Here is a 17,879-nt window from a genome sequence, read left to right as displayed (position 1 = left end):
AATAAAATATATTATTTACAAATTACACAAGCTCAAATTTCAATATCCCACAGACCGTACACTAAGGTGCATGACACCTACACATTGTACAAATAGCCTACAATTTGTTAAAAATTGTATGGGAGTGGGGGGGTTGTTTAAATTATATATCAACTCTGTCACATAATAAACAACAGATGAATGAGGTTGAAACATGCTTATTCTTGAATTTAACAGATTCCCATTAGAATGATTACCATGCTACGGTTTGCCAGGGGGGAGTTACACTTATTCCATCTTACACAACTGCAGTGAAAAACACCAGAGGCTGAGAAATCTGGGCACAGCTTTCTTTCAAAAACTCACAGCACTTGCTATACCTGACGGAAAAGAACAGAGATCCCACTACAGAAACCAGATTCATTACACAACTAAAAGTAGCCTAAAACAAGTTACACTCAGCTATAGGCTGAAAGATGTTGTCTCTGTACTTCAATTAATCCCAAGCACTCAATGAGCCAAACCAAAATGACACTAACAAAGTCCAGACATCATTCATTTCCAAGGATAACCTAATAATTGAACGAAAAACAAACCTTCATAGAGCAAATAGCATTCTACCTTTTTTCTAATTGCCATTTTTGGCTGTCAGTGGCACACGGTGTATAATTACTGCTAAGAGTGCAGGTGGGTTCGAGTTCCGATTTAATTCCAGAGATGAACAAAAACAGGATTTGAGCTCTTTCAGAAAGGATTAGACCTGAAAGCCAGCTGCACATAGTCAAAATGTGAAAACAAACCTTCACCTCTAACATCTTACATTGACCAGCAGCAGGTTCTGGTGGTGCCGGAATCAAGGCCTGTCAAGGCAGTGTAGGAAATTCAACTCCAGAAAAGGATTTTAAAAATCTTTTTTTTTCCCACCAATGAAGAACAATCCACCTAAATTCTCAGACTATCATTCAGAACGTTCTGAACGTCCTTTTCAGCAGGGATTCTGTGGTGATTGTGGGTGCCCACACGACCAGTATGCGGTAAGCATGGGTGTACTTTAAATACCGCATATGGTAAGATGCCATTTTGTTGGACAGTGATTTGAGGGGGCCTAGATTTGCAGGCATGGATATGTGGCTTACAGGAGACTGACAGCAAGTATCCTGCAACTGACACTATGGGCAGGTCCAGCACAGACACCGGCAGGAAAGGGATTGGACAGGCTTTACTCTGCACTGAACACCAACTCCGCCCCTCCACAGGATTCCCACCAACCCCAGTCCTTTACTTATTAAAAGCAGGGCTCCATTGGTGAAGAACTTTTCCTGTACTCCCTGTCATTGCATGTTCTCAGGGGATCAAATCGTGAATTTAACGTTAAACTCTGTGCAACTGCAACAATAAGGACATCCATTAAGAGACTGCCTAATTATTGTATTACTCAATTTAGTACTACTCAATCTTTCATCTGAAATTTGAACTCTGACAAGCTCTGCTACAAATCATTCGTTAAGCACGGTACAACAAATGAAATTTCGCAGATCTTTTGCTTTTTACCTTGCCATAGATAACATCGGCCTGACATGTAACATGAGTCTTCAAATGGCAGGATCTGTTTAATGTGTTCAAGCCTATCCTAACTGGCGTCAAAGAAACGTTTATACTCCAGTTTTACCTTGTCAGCCATCTCGACAGATCAAAGCCATCTACTGTGTGCCCTTGGCTGTAGACTGGTGCCGCAATGCATACACTTGGTAGTGGATTTCTGCAGCACTGTGTACTGACGTGAGAACACGAGAACTACTTCCGAAAGATAACAGGCTCGGTGCAAACGCCTCCCCATTGTAAAAGCTCAGATAATATGCAATCAAACGCGTTTGGCGGAAAGAAGAAACAAAAGGTCCATAATTATCTTCGGTACTTACGTATGCTTCATGACCTTAAAAACAGGTGGCAGGGCATTAAAGAGAATTAAGTTCCAACCCTGTTCTAAACCTGGGTGTGATAAGCATTGTCCAAATTTTGCTGTGTGAACAGCCTGAAGGCAATAAAATGTAACAACTGGCACCATATTAGTTGAAGACTAAATACAAATGCAATGCCAGGCCCAATGTAGAAAATTACACTGCAACATTTAATTCTAGGATATGAGCTAGTGGTAACCGCCTGCCGGACATTTCAAAATAAATATAGCAGTTTTCACTGCTAACTGGAATGTGTGTCTATATTTAAATTAAGCACATGGTGTCAGTCATCTAGTCATCTAAGTCTAAATGTAAGACTCATTAAATCCTGTTTAAATATATAACAAGGTGAATCATATTACAACATGGCATCTGATGAATCAAAAATGGAACACGTCCACCACTGTCTGAGTTGTATTCTCCCCAGAATCCTCTCTGCTACCTATTCAATCACCATTTACCCAGTAAAATTATATCAGAATAAAATGCATGTACATTTTCAAAATTGTCGACAAATATATTCACAGTGCATATTTCTAAAATGGCAGCCTTAAGACTTAGCCATGCAACATTAGCAAAAGATGCTTTCAGTTTAGAGATATTACGAGGCAAAATTAAGTTCAACCACCCCTCGCAAAATGTAAATGGTATTGCATAATTAAGCTTGTCGTTATAAAAATTCAAGCGTTGGAAAGTTGCTTTGCCATTCCTTCGTATAAGATTCAGTTCGGCATTAAAGGCTCTGAAAACCTCAGTGCTTACCTGCAACTTTCATACTAAATCCCACCGAGCTCTCACGGGCACCTGGTGTGAATGGAGTCACCACGGTACAGAGACCCGCCTTACTGTCGCCTCACCCCTAAGGGGCGGGTTACGCGCTAAGATTAGCCAACTTCCTCAAATGACAGCCAAACGATTCGCGCCGTATTACCAGAACGTTTTGTTTTTTTTACACCGAGCTGAAAAACCGCGGGGCCAGCTCTAAAATGAACACCTCCAACGAGCGCTCGTGGTGCCTCGCCCCCTGCCATTCAAAGCCGTCCTCCGCGGGCGAAAGAGAAAAACAAAATAAAAATAAATAAATAAATCTTTCTGCGTTACTGCCCCGAGTGAACACGGAGCATACTTCAGAGAGTAGAACATTAACAGGAGAGGTGTGGGTGGCGGGCTGCAGGGGATTCTGGGAGATTTAAGGCATTCTGATACCTGTGATCCCCCGAGGACAGCAAAGGCTGAGGCAGAATAATTCTGACCGTCATGTAGCTGGACGGCTGTACGTCTCAGCTGCCCCAAATTACACCCCTGTCCTCAGATGCTGTGGATCACTGAGCACATCTCTTCATGATGTGCTCCAGAGCATAGACCGTAAGCTCCTGCATCTTAAACGGCAGTCCAGCCTGCCCGTGCACAGACCTCAGGCATGCGTGGGATGGCTCGTGCACACCCCTCGAGCGTGCGTGTGGGACGGCTCATACACACCCCTCAGGTATGCGTGAGATGACTCATGCACACCCATTCGAGAGCGCATGGGAAGGCTCGTGCACGCCACTCAGGTGTGCGTGAGATGACTCGTGTACACCCCTTGAGCGCACGTGGGATTCTACCACCTGTAGGTTCCCACAGCGTATTACTGGATGGCTGTAAACAGGGCTGTAAACAGGGTTGAGCTGGGCCATACATTAACAGACACACGCTTACCAATGCAGAGGTAAAAATCTAAAAATAAAAGGTAAATCTACCCCAAAACTGAATATAATTAGACTGTCGGTTTCACCACACAAAACAGGATGTGGAACAGCCCTCTTCCCTGCATCTTGCTGTACTTAAAAGGCCATCCTGATCCTTGTAACAGAGACACCCCCCCCCCTTAATCTATGCACCCAAACAGTCTGAAATTAAGTTAAGCCACGTCATCATTACACTGCTCCTTTAAAAGAAAACACAAGCTCTCAACAGGACCATCAAATTAAAGACAAACAATCCTCTGGCAATGAGGAGTCAAGGCAGTCACATGTGAAGTAATATGACTGCTCCTTGTCGCCCAGGGCGACCTGCAGGTCCCAGCAGTTTGCTAATGCTCCAAAAAGGACCAATGCTGTTGCAGAGTTTAGGCCACATAAGGCCAGGACACACCCACTTGTTGACAGGTTGGTGGGCCAAATTTCAGAGTTTCTTCAGAACTGCCTGCTCCGTGTACCCAATTTACAGGAAGCGTTTGATATGGTCAAAAACTACAATCCACATCATAATATGAATAACCGACAGTATATTTTATTAAATATATAAATCAGTCCAGGTCCAATGAATAACAAATAAGCCATGCTTTACCTTGCCTGTTCTCTGCTGCTGAGATGTAGGGGTCTGTAGATGTATCCACTGTTGAATTCAATGACTAAGATGAAACAAGGGCATACATTGCCACTAAATTTGCCACTAAAAGTCAGCACTCAGAGCCTTTTTGCCTAAGCTGTAGGAAAAGATGTGAGTGTCTGAAGCTCACCTTGTGGCCATCCAAAATTTGATAACAAAATTCAGGACAACACAAGTTTTTACAAACTGTGAAAAAACCAAAACCAACCACTATGCCCACCATGAAATTGGAATGGGGGTTATTGTCTCGTTTGGGCACTCTGCCAAAAAAAAGGCCTCCGTTTGTTTAAATAACAGAAAGCTTCCGCAATAAAGACAAGGCTTTGAGTCTCTGTTGGCAGGGGTCCCGCAGTCTTGAATTGGTTTTTCGGTTTACCAGGAGAGGCCGGGCCGGTGAAGTTGGAGGAGGAGGACGTGCCCACCGCGGTCGTCGAGCCCAGTTTGGCTTTTGCAGCTGCGGTTCATTAACAGACCGCGACACACCTGTAGAGTTGCGTTAACCTCCATTTGACGGCCAGGTGCTACCGCAACCCAAACCCTCGTCGGCGTTCTGCGGAAAGGCCAATTGCCCTTTTATCTACAGGGAAATCCCACGGGAATCTCACTTCAAAGCCGCGCAATCCTCCATAAAATCAACTAAATAAAAGGGGCCCATGTTTCCAAATGTCTGGGAAACCACATGTAATTAAAGGAATGAGAGGAAAAAGTATATTTCGCGAGACATATATTTGACAAAGCAAAACCCCGAATCAGCACCTCCTCTCATCTCAACCACAGACAACCTCTGGGTAATGTAGTGTGTGTGGTATAGGCTTAAAGCAAATTTTTGTGGATGAAAGTTAACAGTTTCTATTTTTCACAATTGACTTTAATATTGCTAATATTAATTAATGTCAGTGCATATTATTCAGATAAAAATGATTTGTTAAACATTGCTAAATTGCTCTAGCTTCATTTTCATCTCACGCTCATCACCCTACACACTTCTACTGGATTGGTTACGAATACAATGAACTTGCATAATTGTTCAGACAAGGAGGCGCCCGACACAGAAACAGCTGATCCTGCAGTATATAACCCCGCAGTGCCTCGAGAGTAAAGCAACTGAGAATTCCAAATGCACAGAGACTGGCTGAACTCAAGAGCCTATAAAGCAGATAATGACAGCCAAGCTCCCCTGATAGAGTGTTCAAATCTGCGATAGAACAGACCCTGAGCTCTGGCCCTCCCAAGACAGGACTTAGGTGCTTGAAAGCAGATAACTCTTATTTTGAGCCACATGTGGCAGGCTCAGCTATCACTGGCAGATAGGACTTCATGTGAAGACAGTTGGAACTGCCTGAGTGCAAAGAGACATTGGGCGTTGTTTGGGTGATTATTTTGATGATGGTAACTTCCTCAGTAGTTTTGTTCAGAGTAAGGACATGCCTATGATTAATTTTTAATTGATTTCAGCAGAGACTTAGCAGAAGCTTAGAATAACCTGCAGAACTCACTCATTTGGGACTTCTGCAAGCATTCCAACAGCCCCATCTAGAGTCCCTAAGAGAGGGTCCCTGCTGCGATGTTGCCAGATGCTTTTCACATTCATTACCTAAATATTTATCAAAAATCCCCCAAAGTCAACTGACTCCCATTCAAATGTTTTTACACATTGCCAGCATTAACTCCGTTAAATGTTTCTAAAGCCCCCATTGTTTTTTTCCTTCTTTTTTCCAAATCCCTACATTTTAACAAAAATCCACACTCTGGCAACCCTGCCCAGGCAGATCACGGAGAACAAATCTCTTTAAAAGAGAAAACAGGACTCAGAAGAGGAAGTCTCTAAAGGAGACAGGTCTCAGAACAGCATGTCTTTAGAAGCGCATATCCGCTACGTGTTGTTTTTCCTGGGGAAAGGTTACATTTTTGCGTTTTTTGTCCTTAGTAATGGTTATAAAAACATTACCAGATAAATGTCCTGCCTGCATGTTCCTAAGCAACAAACAAACTATTGTAGGCATGAATGTGGGTCTGTCGTCACTGATGTTGGCAGGAAACAGCACTAGAGAGGAGTGAAAATAAGCAGACTATTCACAAAGCTGCACTGACCTCCATTACACAAAACTGTGAGAAAATGTGTCTGACGAGCATTCTTCACCGCCACCTCATTACTCTAATCCGGGGCTGCCCAACCCTGTTCCTGGAGAGCTACCGTCCTGTAGGTTCTCTCTCCAACCCTAATTTGGCACACCTGATTCTACTAATTAGCAGCTCAACAAGATCCGCAGCTGTTGAACGAGGTGTGCTTTGTTAGGCGTGGAGTGAAAACATACAGGATGGAGGTAGTCCTCCAGGAACAGGGTTTGGCAGCCCTGCTCTAAGCTCTCAGCTTCTGCCGTCATCTGAAACGGGTCGCCCGTACTTATTAACACCAAAACGATGATTATCCGGGCAGCTTGCGCAAAGGCCCCAGAAGAGTAATGGAAAAGGGCGTGAGGGGGCACGCCAGGGAACGTAAAAAAAATAGGAAAAAACGCCCAGTACTCGTCCCCCTGCATTTTTCAAACCCGGTTCAGTCACATTGTGTTCACTACTGCACATTTGAGACTGTCCTTTACAGAATCTAACGCCCAGCAAAGTGGATAGACCCATTTCGGTGCCCACACAGTGCATAACAGTGAATGGTGGTCAGACAGGCTGGCCCCTCCCCCGTAATAAATCCCGTTCAAGGCTTTATGGCCCAATCTGACGAGTTGTTTCACAGTGAGATAAAAACATGACCTTATTACGCGTTTTGGCACCCGCCCTTAAATCAGTAATGTAAGCTGTTTCTAGAATGGACTACATCGGGAGAGAGATTTATGAAGCAAGGTATATCAGTTCAATCAAAAAATATATAAATCAAAAGATCGTCTTTGTGTCTTGGTTGGACAAGACTAGTGAGGAGTGGAAAAATTAAGGTGCGTGATATCCTATATCTATGAGAGGTACTGCTGTATTATCTTTGTAGACAGCAGCTCTATTCTGGTTAAGTTTACATATCACAATGTTTATATAAACATCAAGGCATGATTAAATATGCACATAACTCTGCCAAATTTAAGAAATACTGGTGTGAAGAGATATTACTACATATAATTTTTATATTCATTGTGGTCATGCAACTTTTCTTAAAATGCTCTTGACACCATGATAAAATACTGAAGTCCTCACAAGGAAAATAATTTTGAATGGAAATGAATTGTGTGTTTGTGAGCTGTTTAAGTGAAAGTGTTATTAAAGCACCACGCGCACTACAATACGCAACACAGGTAATCCTTTGTGCGGCGAACAAAACAGCTCCGGCGAAAAGGGGGCTTCGGCCGTCCAATATTGAAGGCGGTCATCTCCCGAGCCCAGTTCTGGAATGCTAATCTGGCTCAGATATCCCTATTTTAGGAATGCGTTTTATCTGTTCAAACGCGGCCGCGGTCGTAACTGACAGCCTGCGCGAGCCACAGAAACGCAGCCTCGGAAGGAAAGACCGCTTCACTCGCTGTTAGCACGGCCCAGCTGCAGGAATGCAAGCCTTCAATTACCCCCAGGAAACGCTCGGCCATGACGGCTATTTTTACATGCCCAGATTTCTGCGGCACTTGCGAAACAAACGGGAGCCGAGTAAACAACAGCAAAAGGAAGAAACAATTGCTTTGAAGCACATGTTGCTTTAATTACCTCCAGCGTTCCACTTCGGGGAAATGATTTGACTTCAATTCCCAAAAGCGCACTGAAATGTTACCAACACATTAAAGTGAAACACGAATATATTACTAATCTTCGAATTATTACCTGCTTTCATATTTGTGAATGACAACATGTTAATTTGGTTTCACAATATAGGTGTAGACATAGCAGATGCTGTGCTAAGTTGTTGGTAAGCAACCCACCATTTCACAAGGTGAACAATTCACAATCACAAGGTCAACTATTCACCCTCAGGAGGCATTCACCATTAGGTCTCTGTTGAACTGCTGTCAAACCAGCAAACATTTTTTAAAATCTTGTCAAGCCAGTTTCCTCATGGCTTCAAAAGTACCCTCCATCTGCTTCCAGTTTATCACACAATTATTGTTAAAGTCTGTTAAATTCCACATTATTATATAAAAATGTTGTGCTATTTTACAGCACCCCTTTAACTGTTTATGCTTCTTTTGGAAACACACTAAAAGCAAACACACTCCTCTAAACTTCTATGTCTGGCAACACTGCCCTCTAGAGGGGAAGTTACTTAAATCGCGTAGTAACAGGAGCTGAGTCCACAGCAGGTGCACTACGGAGTCGCTAAACACATTCAGGCATACAGCAACAGCTCATGCATAAAGCCCCACTCTCAGATGTTTACAAGCACGTGCACTGCCTCAATAAATAAATTAGTAAATAATAATTAATAATTGCATTCAATCTCACAAGACTTGCTTTTGCAATACTGTGAATCCTCAATTATTCACAGCTTGTGCACAAACATGAAGATGGCAAAAGAAAGGAAAGCACAAGTTAAGACAGGAGATGAGAGTTAGTGGCTACATCCCTGGATACATATAGCAAAATGAAAAGCAAACACAAACAATTGTGGCCTGGCTACATCCACCTCCCGCACTGCATTCTTACCTTGATATTCTGTGAAGAAGAGAAGATTAAGAAAGAGAGAGCAAAGCTAGAGTGGTGAGAGGGACCGGACCAGCAGGGCACACGAGCCAGTGCTTTAAGCCCCCCCCTAGTTCAGAGAAAGCAGAGCGGCTGCTAGCGCTGAGCGAACCGCGCTATCTGCACGTTTTTGTTATCTGCTCCCTGCCCCGCTGCACTTGGCCACGGACCGGCTGGAGCCACGTATTTGTTTTGCACTTGAGCGTAGCTGGGCAGTGGGGGGTGGGGGGGGGGCAGGGTTAGTCACCCCCGGCCAGCCGCTGGGGGGGGACACGCTCCCGACAGGAAGAGAGAGTGCTAGCGAGCTCACTCATGCCAGCAGGACATTCCCGCTATCATACAAAACACTCCAAAGTAAACAAAACCAGAGAGAGGGGAAAACAACGAACAAAAAAGTATCCTGTACTGAATAACAAGGAAAAAACATTATACACTGAAATATTTCTCATTTTAAAACAGAGGATTCTTTTTAATTCACTTTCAGCTTTCCTTTTCAATCACGTTCCAAGCTGTATAACAGAAAGTCTGACCTTTCTGTGAAATTTTTATCCCACACATGCATCTCCAAAACAGGAAACGTGCCTCTCCAAACCGATCAAAAATCTTAAAAAGAGGTGGGGGCTGCAATGACATAATTCCCAAGAGATGTCCGAGGTTAACTGAACCAAACAAAAGACAATACGTACATCGGACACATCAGAGAACAAAGGGGTAAAGCGTGGGATCTCCCAACACAACTTCACTGTTAGTCACTGGTCCAGCCTACACCCAGAGAAAAGGCCATGCAGACCCAGACGTGTTACCACAGCATCAACCCAACGGAATCTCACACACAGAAAAAAAAGGGGGGGAGTGGGGGCAAAACCATTATCCATCAATCTAAGTTCCCCACAAATATACGATCCAAGAACTGAAAATGGGGGAATGTGTAAACAGTGCTACAGTGGCTGTGCTACAACGTAGGATGTGCGAAATCTGAATTTGGATGAGGACATTTAAACAAAAGTATTCAATTCAATTAGAGTTAAAACAATGCTAGGCTGGCTTTTCCAAACCTTCCGCCCCCCCCCCAAATAAACAAGCCTACAGATACATGACGTCAATCAAACCCCCGGCGAACAATCCGAGGAATTTTCCGCGCTGAACACACACCTCGTCAGCCTTCGTTAAAAACCTCCCTCCGCAGGGCCGCTCGTTTGCCAAGCGGGCGGGGACCTCGCGGGACGGACGGGGGTGTTAATGAGCGGGGGCCATTCTTCCCCAATTACCCCGGAGAAATGCGCGGAGCGGGCATCGTCCCGCGCCTGGCACACACCACACAGCGGCCCGGCCCCCCGAGGTCCCGCCAATTATCGCCAGGAGGCGGGAGGGCAGCGGCGCTGGAGGGGCAGCTCCGAGCTGACACGTCGCACGTTGCGGGCTAAAGTTCAGCGAGACGCAACGGGGGGAAAACCGCGACGCTGCGGGGCCCCGGAGAGGCCGGCGAAGCGCCGTTACATAACCCCGACACCGCCCTCCGCCGTGCCGAGGGGGCGTGGGACGGGATTATTCCTGAACACGGGGGGACGGAGCGTTAAGTTGCCGCGGAGAAAGGCCGCCGAGATCAATCGTTGCCCCCCGACCCCCCCACTGTTTCCTTTCCCTGAAGGCACATCCTGCACCCGTTCCGCCTGTCCGAAATCAGCGCGGCAGACGTATCCCCTGAGCCGTAGCCGTGGAATCGCCGCGGAAACGGCCGACCGGCCCCCCTTTTCACGGTGCGCTGTGGGCAGGACGCGGGAACCAGAGGCCGAGAAGGAGCGCTTCCGAACACGGCGCTTTCTCTCCGCCACCGCCGAGCGCTCAGAAACCCCGCCGCACAAACGCAGGTGGCAGGTGAGGCCATCGCGTGGGACGCGCAGCACAATGAGCGCTTAAGGTTAACGCGGGCTGGCGTTCATTTGCAGCTCGTCTGACACCGGGATTATCCCCTGCTTCGCCCCGTATCGTTGGGCGCATCTTGGAAAGGCTGACCTATTGTCTTTCTCTGATTTCATATTCCAGCCCTGAACCGCTTATTTATTCACCTCCATCTGGTGACTAGACCAGATGTCCCGGCCAGCTTGAACACCTTTCGCCTTTGTTCATCTCGCGGGCTCGTCCGTTAGCTGCGCTGAAAGCACCCAGCTTTTGTTCTCAAAAAAAAAAGAGGATATTGGAGCATGTGTTCTTATGGCGTGGCAACAATGTAATGGATTATTAAGTGGCTTTAATTCCATCCATCATGACATCGGGAAAGACAACCACAGTCAGCCTGTTCAATACAGGAAATATAACATAAGGCTGATAAAAATCTGTTTGGGGTCCAATAACCCGAGATACCTTTTAATTATATTTTTTAATTACAACTACGTAATGTATTTAATTCAATGGCTTTCATCCCACAAAAAATTGTACCAATGCAATGTACCTTTCAAAGTTTGCAAATAGTATTAACTCAACAGAATAACAAAACCCTGCAAAACTCACAGTGAAGTCTACTCAAGCAGTGAATGCTTTTGAATGTCAGCGGAAAAAAAAAAACTATTTGGTCACGACTCAACAGCCATGGTCTCTCCTGTCAAACCACCGGCATTTCAGACCCCAGTTCCAAACACATGCCACAATGAGTTCCTTTCTTGAGAATTCTAGTGTCACACAGAAACATTACAAATAAAAAAAACCTAAAATAAAACTTCCTCAAATCTGAATTCACATTCAAGGGGACGTTTTTTTTCAGTCCACATTCGGAACGGACTACTGGTTCTGCAAAACATAACTTTCAAAAGTTATGTTAAAAAACAGAGACACAGCCCAAGCTCAATGCAAAGATTTCCTCAGAGAGAAACAGACAGAGCTAATCCCATTTGGGTCTCAGTAAAATGATTTGTTCCAGTTCTCCCGGGATGGGACAGGCTGTATGGGATCCATCTGGGATGGACACTCCGGATAGGGAAGCCCTAAGCCTGTGTGTCCCGTGGGGGAGGGGGCAGGGGGCTCCCTTCCGCCGGCCTTTTGTGCAGCGCCCCACTTCCCCCTGGGGCAGAGCGGCCCGTTGTCCTCCCTGACAGCCTCTCGACTGCACTTCGTCACGTCACGTCGCTTTGTGCCAAAACGCATTTTCAACGGCGCGCGCACACACACAAATAAAAAAAACCACAAAATAAAATAACACAGGACAAATGTTATTTGCTTCTGGTACTAAAGCACAGGAAATGGGTGGGCTGGCATTGCAACAAAGGAAAGCAGCGATTGCAGCAGGTAAGTATGGACCGGTGCGCTAATAAACTCAATAAAAATACCCACGCAGCTCGCCAGGTGTACTGGTCCGACTGTGTATTCCATCTCACCAACAGGAAGTTACACGTGATCACCCAGTGTTACAAATATGCTTCACCTTGCTTTGATTATTTGGCTGTTAGCCAGAAGAATAATTTGATATATTTATTCAAGACTAGCACAGGTAACAATAAAACTGGCACATTTGGACCTTGCAACATAATTTTATTAACCAAAAACTAAATCTCCGATTGATCCATTCTTACGATCAATGCAAATGGTCTGAATAATCAAAACATTGTGTCGAGTTCTGATTTAAGTTTCAGATAAGGACAGCAGCTTTTCCGTGAGGTCTGTTTGATTCAGAATTTGGGTCGCAGTTGTGCTGAAAGGCCCGGGACGAGATGGTCTTGCGGTTGACAATGTGTCGGAAGCACCCGGAATCCCATTCATGTAACCGGCACGGTCACAAAGGACCTCTGTCTTTGCGCATAAACTTGAGCAGAAGAGGAAGTCATTAAAACAGAGCATGGCCACTTCAACCACCACATCTCTACCTTTTCTGCAGAGATAGGTGGGTGAAAGAACGACTTATTTTATAAACAAATTGCCTGGTGCAAATTACCTGCAATTTCCAAATGCTGTAGCTAAAATAGCCAATTGGCTTATAGCTTCTCTCACCTGTTTTTGTTTTTGTGTTAAAATACATACCTAAAAAACTGATGAAAAGCTATAGCCTAACTATTTGATTTCATTTGGCCTCTGTAAGGTCCACCCAGAGACTAACATACAATGTAATCATGTATATATCATTAATGTATAATACAGACCTTCTGAATCTTTTAATCTTTTATGCAATTTTAAAAACAATGGAAAACACTGAATAATGTTGACATTAACCCATATATAAATGTTCGGGGGATTTATCTATATTGTTGTTTTGTGTATTCAGGGCCGAGTGGAAGAGCCATTCCGGATGCAAGAAATGAGCATAAAGTAATAGAAAAAAATATATTCTCCTTGAACATGATTATTGTGGCGTTCAATTTCATTTCAAATACTTTACTGGGGAACGTGAAGAAGAAACTCGATTACTTGCATCTTTCTTGGTACATGATTTGCAAAAAACTGAAACCTATAAACAAAAACCCCCCCAAAGAATCTCAGCAAAACAAACAAAAAAAAAAAACAGAAAAACAGCCTCACATATCTCTGTGTTTACTTCAAGTGGAAAGCCCATCCTTGCTTTGTGTGCTGCCCTGTGGGGCTCAAACACAATGAGCCCGAACTCAAGCTTAGGCTTAAACTAAAGCTATGGGGTGAAAAGGCCCATCAGGCGACTGCCACATCCCATGTCAGCCCTGCGTTTCCACAAGTCACGTCTCAAAGGGAGGAGGCTAATCCGGAGTGTCAATAAATGAAGAAGCTAAAGCGGCGTGTGTGAGAAAGCCAAAAACGCGTGAATGGGGAATGTGGGGAGAAAGGACGCGTTTGCGCATCTGCGTTTGTGTGTGAGAGACAGGGGTGGGGGAGAGAATGAGAGAGAGAAAGAGAGGGAGAGAGAGAGATTGATGCGACTCACCTGGCCAGGAGAGGAGAGGAGAGGAATGCTCGCTAAATTCAGATCTCGCCAAGATCTCCAGACCGGCCGGTGGAGCAGGACAGAATCCGTTTCATAGGACAGACATCAGGACCTGGGAACACAAGACAGCCGGTCAAAATGGGGAGGAAAAAACCTCATTTATCTTTTTATCATCACTTCTGTGATCACAGGAAATCACAGCAGCAACCCACTATAAAAGCCATACCAAGAGCAGTAAGGCTACATACGACAGTTTATCCAGAGATAATGTTTGCCATTGGTAATAATGTCCTTAAAACACTTAACACTGAAAAGCGTGATCACAGCATTAATGTAGTTGGGTTTCCATACAGGCCTACATTCTTTAAGTTAAGGTAGTAGCATTTTGAGATTCAATTACAAGAGGCCAGAACATAAAGAATTACATCACATGCATCAACTCCAGCACCACTGTTAAAACCGTTTAACTCCTCTACAACAGACCACAGAGTCAATGTCGTCTTACAATGCATTCCAGTGGAACAAAACGAGGGGTCGGCAGGTCAAAAGGCTGTAAAAGTATTAACATGTCATCAGCCCACAATATATAATCAATTGTTCTGACTTGAAAAGAAGGGAGCTCGTGCCCCTTCAGGAATCATATTTCTGTAATAACTGATCTCCAGGGAGCAGACAGTAGTTACATTGTGACCCGGGGTCACTGCCACAGAGGCTGGAGGGAGAGCCAGAAATCTACTCGGCTTCTTTCTTTGGGGGAATATGCAGCCATTTCAGTGCTGCCCTTGCCTCAAGCTCCCAGAGTTCATTGCCAAGTCAAAGCCTAGCAAGTGTTCAGGTTAATTCAAGCCCATAATCTGAGTCCATAATCTGTTTATTATAAAATATCAATGGGTGTCCACATTGGTAGATTGATAAAGTTCCATTTTTGACAGAGTCCTTTTTTTTTGCTAAAAAATATTACAGCACTCTTGTATACATACAAACTGATGACCACACAGATGCACACACACACACACAAGCACGTTCTCCCCTATAAAGTTAATTAATAATAAATGATTATGACCTTCCTGCATAGGAGTGCATGAGAATGAAGCAGCATACAGTCTTAGTGAATGACCACAGATCACCGATCAAATTAAGTAGTGCATCTCTCAAAATACAAGCCTGTCATGCTTACTCCTCAAAGTATTTACATTTCATTTATTTGGGAGATGCATTTGTCCAAAGCGATGTATAATAAGGGCATACTGAATGTCATTGGAACAACTACAAAAGCAGGTTTAATAAGGTATTTACAGGGACACTGAGACCTACTCCCCTCCTTTGTGCATGAACATCAGGCTGACTCAAGGCCCTCATTCTGCATCATTATAAGAGTCTGTAATTGAGCATTATGATTGCGTCCAAGTGAACCACACTCTGGTGAGCGAGTGGTCTGGACGTGCTCCTCATTCACACAGTATTTGTGAAACCTTTGGTTTTGTTGTGGTTCGACTGTCTACTTAATACTGTGAACTTTAGACTTTGCACCAATGCCGTCCAAACAAAACATAAAGCGGGAACCCCATACTGATATGCAAAGGATGTTTTTCTACATGGTTCTTAGGGTTCCAAGGGATCAGAGACCTATCTCTGGCAGTAAGGGAGACACCAACATAAGATGGGAAGCAGTCTTTTCTCCATCCACTCTAATGAAAACATCCTCCTGGAAGCAACCACTGAGCACATCATTGTCTGAGGGCGATAGACAATTCCATGACATGGTTTAGAACGCTCAGTTCTCTCAGCAATGTGAGCACCTGGTCCATAACATAAAGCGTATCAAATTTTATGGTTTTTTTTTTTTTTGTCCGGAGTTCCCCTTTAATCTAATTTAGAGTGTAATTTGTACCCGAAGGCTGCCACTCTGGCCAAGTCCCAAGGCGGAGGAATTTTTAATTAAGACACCAAGCTGTGTGGCTCTTTCAGAACACAGCTGTATTTGGTGAAGAGGGGTTTTGCTGAGGTCCAGGCTCTGAAAGGCCTGCGGCACACAGTGGGGCAGGGGCCAACTGACATCCTCACAAAAACCTTCAAATTAAGAGCAAAAGCACCAGGGGCAAACAGCAAAAAAGGGCTTTAAATGGAGACCAATATGTTCATTAACTACTGTGTGAAATCGGTAAATTTGGGTGCTTCTTCCATGTTTCAGGACATGTTTTCCACCTCTCTAATATTGGACTGCATTATTATTATTAGTTTTTAAATACATAGGCTAACTAATGAAGGAAGCACATGCTAGTGCTCTCCCAGCCAAACTGAGCAGGACACACCGCAAGCTGCAATTGGCCATTGGGAGAAAAAACAGCGACTGATGTGGCCAGAGGCTCCCATGTGACCCTGCGGCAGAAGGGCGGACTCGCCGACACAGGTGCTACCTGGGCACGGTCCGTCCTGTTCTCAAATGTCAGCTTCGCTTCATGATAACGCTCGGAGATTAGCAGCTCATATCCACGGTTCGGGGCAGACCAGAGAAACAAGGCCCTCCATTCACGGAACGTCCATCGACGCTCATCGCCAGATGAGTCAGCAAAAGCTGAGCTTCTCGCCCAGAGAGGGGGGCAAACATTACTTTATTACCCTGCATCCAGCGTCTAAGGGCACAAGGTCAGCCATTACGGTAACATTAGCCACAAAGAACACAAACTGTTATGAGGTCAGTGACCGAGTGGCAATAATCCAGAGTATACCAAATCCAAAAGACAGCACTAAATGAATCCTTTCATATGCAAATTCGCAATACCATCATTGAAAAAATTATTGCACACAAGCAGAACAAACGACCAAGAAGTAATGCTGATGACTCCAACCAATTTCGTAGAATGTATGCTGAAATATACCGGACTTAACTAACTTTAAAAAGTGAATGCTGAAGCATTGGGCGGAGCCTATTATCTGGTTCTCCTTCATATTGAAGTTTCGGAGAGGTCAAAAACATTTACAACCATTGTGGAAATCCCAAATAAAGATTTTTTAAAATATGGCACATGAAAAAATGAGCTGACAAATAGAGAGAGCTTTTGAGCAATATGCCACGTCTCTGTGGTGATGAATTCAGGTGAACTTCAGGTACTTCTCGCCTTTACTCTTTAGGGGAGTGAAGCCCTCCATTTCTCCTTCTCTGGCCTTCAGATTAATAAGGAAAATGATGAAGATCCACAATGCTGCAGCACAGCTGGTACTTTAAGCTAATTCCCTCTCTGATGGCCCTGCTCAGTGAAGATGCAATACACCTCAGGGTGCAGATTAAAACTCTTCATCATTGCCTGTAATGGACTGACCATCCTGCTAAAAACAAAGACTGACTTGACTTGCTTTCACTTATTGCATCCTACTGACAACGCAACCATTTGCATATCAGTTCCAGTTTAGCACCACTGATCTCAGACTTTACATGAACAATATGAGAAACACTACATAATCTACAGTGAGGTCGTATACAATGGTGACCAATGAAAGAAGGTGGGGTTATTTTTTAATTAATGTTCAACAACAAACTCAAGGTGGATTTTATTTTTTAACTTTTGGCAGTTTCTGCTAATGTTTCTCTTATTGCAGTGGACCTGTCTACAAGACTCCCCAGTTTAAAACATGCAAGACATTCTCATCGGACAGTGTGTGCAAAATACGGTCACAATGTCAAGGTTTCGCAGCTCAGCTAGGCCGCGGTGCAAAATTGCTAACCGCGCATAACCTACAGCTCGCCAAAGCACCAGGCCAGACAGGCACTCCTTCCGCAAACAGACATCCAATATGCCTACTGCCGCATTGTTCGAAAGCCTGGGGGTGGCTGTGGCCCCTTTGAGAGAAAACTTTTAAAGAGTCATCCAGGAAAACTCTTGGTGCATAAACCAGTTTAGCGGGACTGCGCGCTAGGACGCTAACGGGCCTACGCGCCATCCTCGGCCATTTGAGCAGGACCCGTCCTCCCTCGGACGGGGCTCCGTGATGCGAAGAGCGCATCGACAGGGAAGCCCGTTGCCAAGGTG

The 17,879-nt window shown here is 44.6% G+C and overlaps 1 protein-coding gene across 5 annotated transcripts in view; it reads right to left on the bottom strand.

Moving 5' to 3' along the window:
• Positions 1 to 17,879, bottom strand: part of kank1a (KN motif and ankyrin repeat domains 1a) — a 53,094-nt gene that overhangs the window by 25,084 nt on the left and 10,131 nt on the right. For 3 of the 5 annotated variants that reach the window (XM_064296604.1, XM_064296607.1, XM_064296605.1), the window contains exon 2: positions 13,852 to 13,963. The gene's annotated coding sequence lies outside the window, so the exon portion shown is untranslated. Of the gene's footprint in view, positions 1 to 2,699; positions 3,012 to 8,936; positions 9,335 to 13,851; positions 13,964 to 17,879 lie in introns of those variants that run through there. The other 2 variants (XM_064296606.1, XM_064296608.1) reach the window with 2 other exon arrangements.

Source organism: Anguilla rostrata, chromosome 10, assembly GCF_018555375.3.
Source record: "Anguilla rostrata isolate EN2019 chromosome 10, ASM1855537v3, whole genome shotgun sequence".
Classification (NCBI taxonomy): Eukaryota; Metazoa; Chordata; class Actinopteri; order Anguilliformes; family Anguillidae; genus Anguilla; species Anguilla rostrata.
The sequence above is the reverse complement of the archived record's forward strand: the minus strand, read 5'-3'. Positions and strand labels throughout refer to the sequence as shown.